Genomic DNA, 8,724 nt, shown 5'->3' with positions numbered 1-8,724 from the left:
CAACGGAATCGCATCTCACTGAAAAGAATATATAAACTTTAGTCCCGCGTCTACACGTATCCACATTACTACGTAGAACAACAAAACATGTCAAATGCTCCAACTCCAGTGTATGTGGTCACATTAGACCTCAAGAATGGAGATACACCAGAAATCACACGTGGCTTGAATGGTGTTGAATATGTGAAACCCTCCAGAAGGAGGCAGTCAATTGGTGCTCTGCGAGGAGGCACTTGTCACTCGAGAGTTACCACAATAAACGCAGCCTTTTGCACTATTTTGCTGTATTGTACGCTTTACGCGGAGGTCGATGCTACGGCGCACTGTCTGAGGGCATACCTTGAGGCATCCTCGTAATAACCTTATTATTATACATCTTTTCCTTCCAAGGATGGGATACATCATGGGAATGCCGAAATCCAAAATGTCTAGAACAAAATCAGCGAAATTCTTTGTGTGGAATCCGACCAAGCCCTGGTGGCAACCATGTTTTTTTTTATTATTAGAGGACGTTTACGCGCATAATCATTCCATATTTGGAATTCGCATTTCCTTATATGGTAGGAGTGAAAATACCCCGTAAAATACTGCAAAATTACGGCACGCTGTAACTTTATGGCGTTACGGTGACAGATGTATAATAATACTGGTTAATAATAATTATGTTACAACAGCATTACATAAGCCGATCGTCCTGTCTGGGCTTCAGTGGAGTGGCGTACAGCAAATAGAGCACCGCATAGATTCTAGGCTATTGTTACATGAGCCTAGCGTGCTGACTTGGCTTATGGAATGGCGTGTAGCGTGTAGAACACCGCATAGATTCTAGGCTATTGTTACATGAGCCTAGCGTGCTGACTTGGCTTATGGAGTGGCGTATAGCGAAGAGAACACCGCATAGATTCTAGGCTATTGTTACATGAGCCTAGCGTGCTGACTTGGCTTATGGAATGGCGTATAGCGAGTAGAACACCGCATAGATTCTATGCTATTGTTACATGAGTCTAGAGTTCTAACTTGGCTTATGGAGTGGCGTGTAGCGAGTAGAACACCGCATAGATTCTAGGCTATTGTTACATGAGCCTAGAGTTCTAACTTGGCTTATGGAGTGGCGTATAGCGAGTAGAATACCGCATAGATTCTAGGCTATTGTTACATGAGCCTAGAGTTCTAACTTGGCTTATGGAGTGGCGTATAGCGAGTAGAACACCGCATAGATTCTAGGCTATTGTTACATGAGCCTAGCGTGCTGATTTGGCTTATGGAATGGCGTATAGCGAAGAGAACACCGCATAGATTCTAGGCTATTGTTACATGAGCCTAGCGTGCTGACTTGGCTTATGGAGTGGCGTATAGCGAGTAGAACACCGCATAGATTCTAGGCTATTGTTACATGAGCCTAGAGTTCTAACTTGGCTTATGGAGTGGCGTATAGCGAGTAGAACACCGCATAGATTCTAGGCTATTGTTACATGAGCCTAGAGTTCTAACTTGGCTTATGGAGTGGCATGTAGCGAGTAGAACACCGCATATATTCTAGGCTATTGTTACATGAGCCTAGAGTTCTAACTTGGCTTATGAAGTGGCGTATAGCGAGTATAGAACACCGCATAGATTCTAGGCTATTGTTACATGAGCCTAGAGTTTTAACTTGGCTTATGGAATGGCGTGTAGCGAGTAGAACACCGCATAGATTCTAGGCTATTGTTACATGAGCCTAGAGTTCTAACTTGGCTTATGGAATGGCGTGTAGCGAGTAGAACACCGCATAGATTCTAGGCTATTGTTACATGAGCCTAGCCTCCTGACTTGGCTTATGGAATGGCGTATAGCGAGTAGAACACCGCATAGATTCTAGGCTATTGTTACATGAGCCTAGAGTTCTAACTTGGCTTATGGAGTGGCGTATAGCGAGTAGAACACCGCATAGATTCTAGGCTATTGTTACATGAGCCTAGCCTCCTGACTTGGCTTATGGAATGGCGTATAGCGAGTAGAACACCGCATAGATTCTAGGCTATTGTTACATGAGCCTAGAGTTCTAACTTGGCTTATGGAATGGCGTGTAGCGAGTAGAACACCGCATAGATTCTAGGCTATTGTTACATGAGCCTAGCCTCCTGACTTGGCTTATGGAATGGCGTATAGCGAGTAGAACACCGCATAGATTCTAGGCTATTGTTACATGAGCCTAGAGTTCTAACTTGGCTTATGGAGTGGCGTATAGCGAGTAGAACACCGCATAGATTCTAGGCTATTGTTACATGAGCCTAGAGTTCTAACTTGGCTTATGGAATGGCGTGTAGCGAGTAGAACACCGCATAGATTCTAGGCTATTGTTACATGAGCCTAGAGTTCTAACTTGGCTTATGGAATGGCGTGTAGCGAGTAGAACACCGCATAGATTCCAGGCTATTGTTACATGAGCCTAGAGTTCTAACTTGGCTTATGGAGTGGCGTATAGCGAGTAGAACACCGCATAGATTCTAGGCTATTGTTACATGAGCCTAGAGTTCTAACTTGGCTTATGGAATGGCGTGTAGCGAGTAGAACACCGCATAGATTCTAGGCTATTGTTACATGAGCCTAGAGTTCTAACTTGGCTTATGGAGTGGCGTATAGCGAGTAGAACACCGCATAGATTCTAGGCTATTGTTACATGAGCCTAGAGTTCTAACTTGGCTTATGGAGTGGCGTATAGCGAGTAGAACACCGCATAGATTCTAGGCTATTGTTACATGAGCCTAGAGTTCTAACTTGGCTTATGGAGTGGCGTATAGCGAGTAGAACACCGCATAGATTCTAGGCTATTGTTACATGAGCCTAGCGTGCTGACTTGGCTTATGGAATGGCGTATAGCGAAGAGAACACCGCATAGATTCTAGGCTATTGTTACATGAGCCTAGCGTGCTGACTTGGCTTATGGAATGGCGTATAGCGAGTAGAACACCGCATAGATTCTATGCTATTGTTACATGAGTCTAGAGTTCTAACTTGGCTTATGGAGTGGCGTGTAGCGAGTAGAACACCGCATAGATTCTAGGCTATTGTTACATGAGCCTAGAGTTCTAACTTGGCTTATGGAATGGCGTGTAGCGAGTAGAACACCGCATAGATTCTAGGCTATTGTTACATGAGCCTAGCCTCCTGACTTGGCTTATGGAATGGCGTATAGCGAGTAGAACACCGCATAGATTCTAGGCTATTGTTACATGAGCCTAGAGTTCTAACTTGGCTTATGGAGTGGCGTATAGCGAGTAGAACACCGCATAGATTCTAGGCTATTGTTACATGAGCCTAGCCTCCTGACTTGGCTTATGGAATGGCGTATAGCGAGTAGAACACCGCATAGATTCTAGGCTATTGTTACATGAGCCTAGAGTTCTAACTTGGCTTATGGAATGGCGTGTAGCGAGTAGAACACCGCATAGATTCTAGGCTATTGTTACATGAGCCTAGCCTCCTGACTTGGCTTATGGAATGGCGTATAGCGAGTAGAACACCGCATAGATTCTAGGCTATTGTTACATGAGCCTAGAGTTCTAACTTGGCTTATGGAGTGGCGTATAGCGAGTAGAACACCGCATAGATTCTAGGCTATTGTTACATGAGCCTAGAGTTCTAACTTGGCTTATGGAATGGCGTGTAGCGAGTAGAACACCGCATAGATTCTAGGCTATTGTTACATGAGCCTAGAGTTCTAACTTGGCTTATGGAATGGCGTGTAGCGAGTAGAACACCGCATAGATTCCAGGCTATTGTTACATGAGCCTAGAGTTCTAACTTGGCTTATGGAGTGGCGTATAGCGAGTAGAACACCGCATAGATTCTAGGCTATTGTTACATGAGCCTAGAGTTCTAACTTGGCTTATGGAATGGCGTGTAGCGAGTAGAACACCGCATAGATTCTAGGCTATTGTTACATGAGCCTAGAGTTCTAACTTGGCTTATGGAGTGGCGTATAGCGAGTAGAACACCGCATAGATTCTAGGCTATTGTTACATGAGCCTAGAGTTCTAACTTGGCTTATGGAGTGGCGTATAGCGAGTAGAACACCGCATAGATTCTAGGCTATTGTTACATGAGCCTAGAGTTCTAACTTGGCTTATGGAGTGGCGTATAGCGAGTAGAACACCGCATAGATTCTAGGCTATTGTTACATGAGCCTAGCGTGCTGACTTGGCTTATGGAATGGCGTATAGCGAAGAGAACACCGCATAGATTCTAGGCTATTGTTACATGAGCCTAGCGTGCTGACTTGGCTTATGGAGTGGCGTATAGCGAGTAGAACACCGCATAGATTCTAGGCTATTGTTACATGAGCCTAGAGTTCTAACTTGGCTTATGGAGTGGCGTGTAGCGAGTAGAACACCGCATAGATTCTAGGCTATTGTTACATGAGCCTAGAGTTCTAACTTGGCTTATGGAGTGGCATGTAGCGAGTAGAACACCACATAGATTCTAGGCTATTGTTACATGAGCCTAGAGTTCTAACTTGGCTTATGGAGTGGCACCGAGCAGCACTTCGCATTCATTCCCGCGCTATTGTTGATGTACAGCGAATAATACTCAACATAGATTCTAGGTTACTGTTACAGAGTAGAACGCTGTGTAGATTCTCTAACTGTTTCATACGATGACGAATATCCGTACATGAAAAATCGGAGTGAGCAATTTGCTTGAAGTTGGGTTACACTAAAGTGATAATTTTTCTCCGACCTTATTTTTTTTTCAAAATCATTGTGTGGGGATACCAACAAAATGCGTATTCCACAAATATTAGTACAACCGTTATTCCTGTTATGAACATAGATGGAACTATTTACGACTTACTGAGGTAAATTTTATTTTATTAATTTTTTATTTCGTGACACATATATTTTTTTTCTATTTCGGGCAGTCTGAATATCAATGTTATTTTTTAAAAAAAAATGTGGTGTTGCACAAATGCACACGTGGTTTGAATTAATGGTACGTACCAGTTATTTCAAAAGTTTGTTCATTTGAGCATTGTAAAACACGTGGAAATAGCTGCATGCAATTTTAGAGAATTTGATTCAATGCAAAATCTTAATTTAGCTTAAGTATCAACTATCCCATTTTGAGAATACACTTTCTGTTTAAAAAGCTTCATCTTGAATTAGCGAAATTGTAGATTAGCTAGATTAGCTAAATTAGCTAAAATAACACGCTAGCTAAAGAGAGTAGTAGTTCATTATTTTAACAAATAAACATCCGTGTACGCTCGATCACTGCGACGTATGATAGTTCGCGATGAAGCATAGTCCCGTGTGTGTGGTATAGTGACTTACACTACCGAAAAAATAACACAAACTACGCAAAATTGTTTATTATGTCCTCTAAATTTTAGAAACAATTATTATGCCTGACAACCGGAGTGTCAAAATCCAGATGTATGGCGATTTGTGTCAATCATAAAGTCGGGTATAACCGTGTTTGCGTTTTTGTTTACATTAAATCACTTTAACCACTCCCTTTGACTGAATTGCCTTGAAAAGTTTACGGTTTATGAGGTTCTAAACAAGAATAAAGATTTCAGGTGTCACGTGTCACGATGAGTTACTTTTGCCCGCTGCTGTACATCGTGACGTGTAAATCTGAATTATAACTTGTTGCATAATGACAATGCGGTGTCAGACGCCAATAACTGAACTCTTATATTTTTAAAAATTCTAATATCGAGTTCAAATTATATAGAATTGTACCATCGAAACCTCGGTTGGAGGTCCATTTAACTAGTTTCGCGTGTTTCATGTGCCCAGATCACTGACCCATAATTTGACGACAGGGAATTTGTGATGACGTCACTGGAGGGAATTGTAGTAACATGAGTAACTACACGTATGCTACAATAAAGGGGCAGGGGCACCTCTAAGTTCTCCAATGTTATTTACTGTCACGATTTGTCTATAATTATTTGTTACTTACAGTATTCGACAACAATGTGTACCCTTGTTTGTGTTTGCTAAAAACTTTTTCCCTAGAAAACTGTCAAATAATACAGCGATTTTAGAATTACATTTCAATTATAGTTTTTATATACATTTGTGGTCATTCAGAAACCACTGAAATAATACGATTTTTATATATATGTTTTGTAGGACATCATATAGTATTTTCACTCGGTGTCATCAAGAAAAATGTTGAGATAATTTTGTTTCGTGGCAGACAATTGCAAAATGTAGTAAAATCTGCAAAAGTGACCTTTTTTACTGCTGGACATCAATTTTGTCAGATCTTTTGACGCTGACTCAATGTATTTCTCCGTTCTTCTAACATTGCGTGTCACATAAATAATGTGAAAATATAGAAAACGACACAAGTTTTATTTTTAGGTGGCGTGTACCTCAATGTCACTAAAAGTGGATCAAGAATTTATTTGTGGTTTATTTGTTCGTATTTTTCTCACACATTCACTATAGTAGTCATATGTGTTGTTGGCGTGGCCTCGCTCTCCTGGTAGACTTTGGTCTCTATACCTTATAGAACTTACATGTTGATACCAAAGTAATTCACAATATATGATGATGTTCAATATAAACCATGGCACTGTTTTCGTAATCAACGTACATTTATTACAATAAGTTCAAATAAGTCGCTGTAAAAATAGTATATCAGTATGTGATATCGTTTCCAATTTATCATATCTTAATCTTTACACACGGACCTGTCGCACACTGGAATTTATCATTAAACGAATATTTCGAAAGTTTATTTATTTAAAGTTTATTCGATCAAAGACATTTCACCTTTTCACAACCGTTAGAATACCGTTGCTAATCCGATATTGTGCGGTGGTCACACATTGTCTAATCAAAGACGCGCATATTAAGTATCGAAAGTATATTCACCCCCAAAAGATTGTTTTAGCTAAAATTGTGTATACATATAGTCTTACGCATAGCTTATGTTATTTCATGATACCCCGTTTGCTTTCTATTCCACTCAGTGACACTGACAATTAATGTACATGGACTCAATTCCATCAGATCACAGTCACTCTACTCCGAGTAGAGTGACTGTGATCTGATGTTCGTTCGCGTCTCTCTTTGACATTCCCGGGTCGCTTCGACTCGAAGTCTGCCCACTTTTCATTCGACTGCAATGCGACGTCGAACAGAGGTTGTCAGGCAGTTTTAAACCACCCCTGCACGCAATACCGGAGCAACTTGGTGAAAAGAAAGTTAACGACGAATTTCTTAACATAAAACGCAAGAGAGTGTTATTAAAATAAATTTCGAACATTTTACATGAGTTTTGCTTACATAGCAACCGACAAATACAATCACGTGACACGGATTACGTTCGCGTATACGACTTTCTAGGGGAGACTTTCGTTACCACGGGTCACTACGAACGTGTCACTCAGAGCACTCAGAGTTGGCGACGCGAACGCACTTCTGACCAAACCAACCAAATTACGTTCAGGCAACTCTTCTCTAACGAAATTTATAACGTGTGTTCTGATTGGTTGCTGACCTAACGAAAAATGACCCCTATTTGGGTAGCCAAGATGGGGATTTGAGGCTTAGAGGCGATGGCAAATGCAGTTAAAAGCGAATGGAGCATCTGTCTATACCACATTTTAATCAAATTGGCAATTGTCAAACTTTTCCTTTTCTTTTTTTAATTGGCTGGAGAGCATTTTGGAAAATGGAGCACTTTGTTTATAAAGGGCGGTGTTCGTCGCGCAACGCGTGTTCCAATTTCATGTAAACAAACAATGTACTTTACACACGTTGTATACGTCGCTAGGAGTCTCATATCAAACACGACGCGGTGCGTCGACCACTGCCTTTAAACATTGTAAAGATGGACGGCACTATACATGGTTGTACGTTTACCCTGCTTTCCTGGAGAACATGCATCTTTGCTAACCAATGCACGTTTGTCTGGCCATCACCTCACCGCCGTACTTTGGCAGATTCTGTTCAGCCACAGTCCCTCTATAGACTATGGAGGGACTATGGTTCAGCCAACTACTACTAAAATGTGTATTAAAGTGCGCCCTCTTCGGCAATTCGAAACTCCGCCCTTTTGTTTTATTTCTCTCACGTAAGCTACGCCGGCACTGATTGGGCGCATGTTTTTCAGACGCTTCCATTTATCTATATCCGATGTCATATACACGACCTCTCGGTAGGATCTGCAGACAGTTGTCTGAGGCAGAATCACGCACGGGTATCATTCTGAATTTCTAAATTCGAAGCCAAATGATTATCACCATGTAACGTACATTTCATTACAGTGGTTTTTGGTAACCACCCACCTCCACGGGTATATAGGGCTTATATGATGAGTACGTACAACCCCGTTTAAGTACATATGCGAAATTAGCACAATTGATTGGATCTGCTTAAACATATAAATACCTTATTTTGTTAAACACTTTATTAATAAATTTCGCCGTCTGGACGACGCTGTTGGTCATAGTTACATAGTGTGTTCCATTAACAACCACGTGATCTACCAAATTAGATCTAGATTCATCATGAAATGTGCAGTTTAACAGAAAACGAGTTTCGTCTTCATTTTTACCCGTGTTACAAAGACAAAATAATATATTTTCAATTATTTCGTTCCTGAATCGATCCGCCTCTATTAGTAGAAGCAAAATGCCACAACGCAACTGTGACAAATATGAGCGTTGAGGGCGTGACAAAAAGTTGCGAGCAAATTCTACACTCATTGCGAACAATAATA

Source organism: Saccoglossus kowalevskii, chromosome 10 (assembly GCF_978046115.1).
Source record: "Saccoglossus kowalevskii chromosome 10, keSacKowa6.1, whole genome shotgun sequence".
Taxonomy (NCBI): Eukaryota; Metazoa; Hemichordata; class Enteropneusta; family Harrimaniidae; genus Saccoglossus; species Saccoglossus kowalevskii.
Note: the sequence above shows the minus strand (reverse complement) of the source record.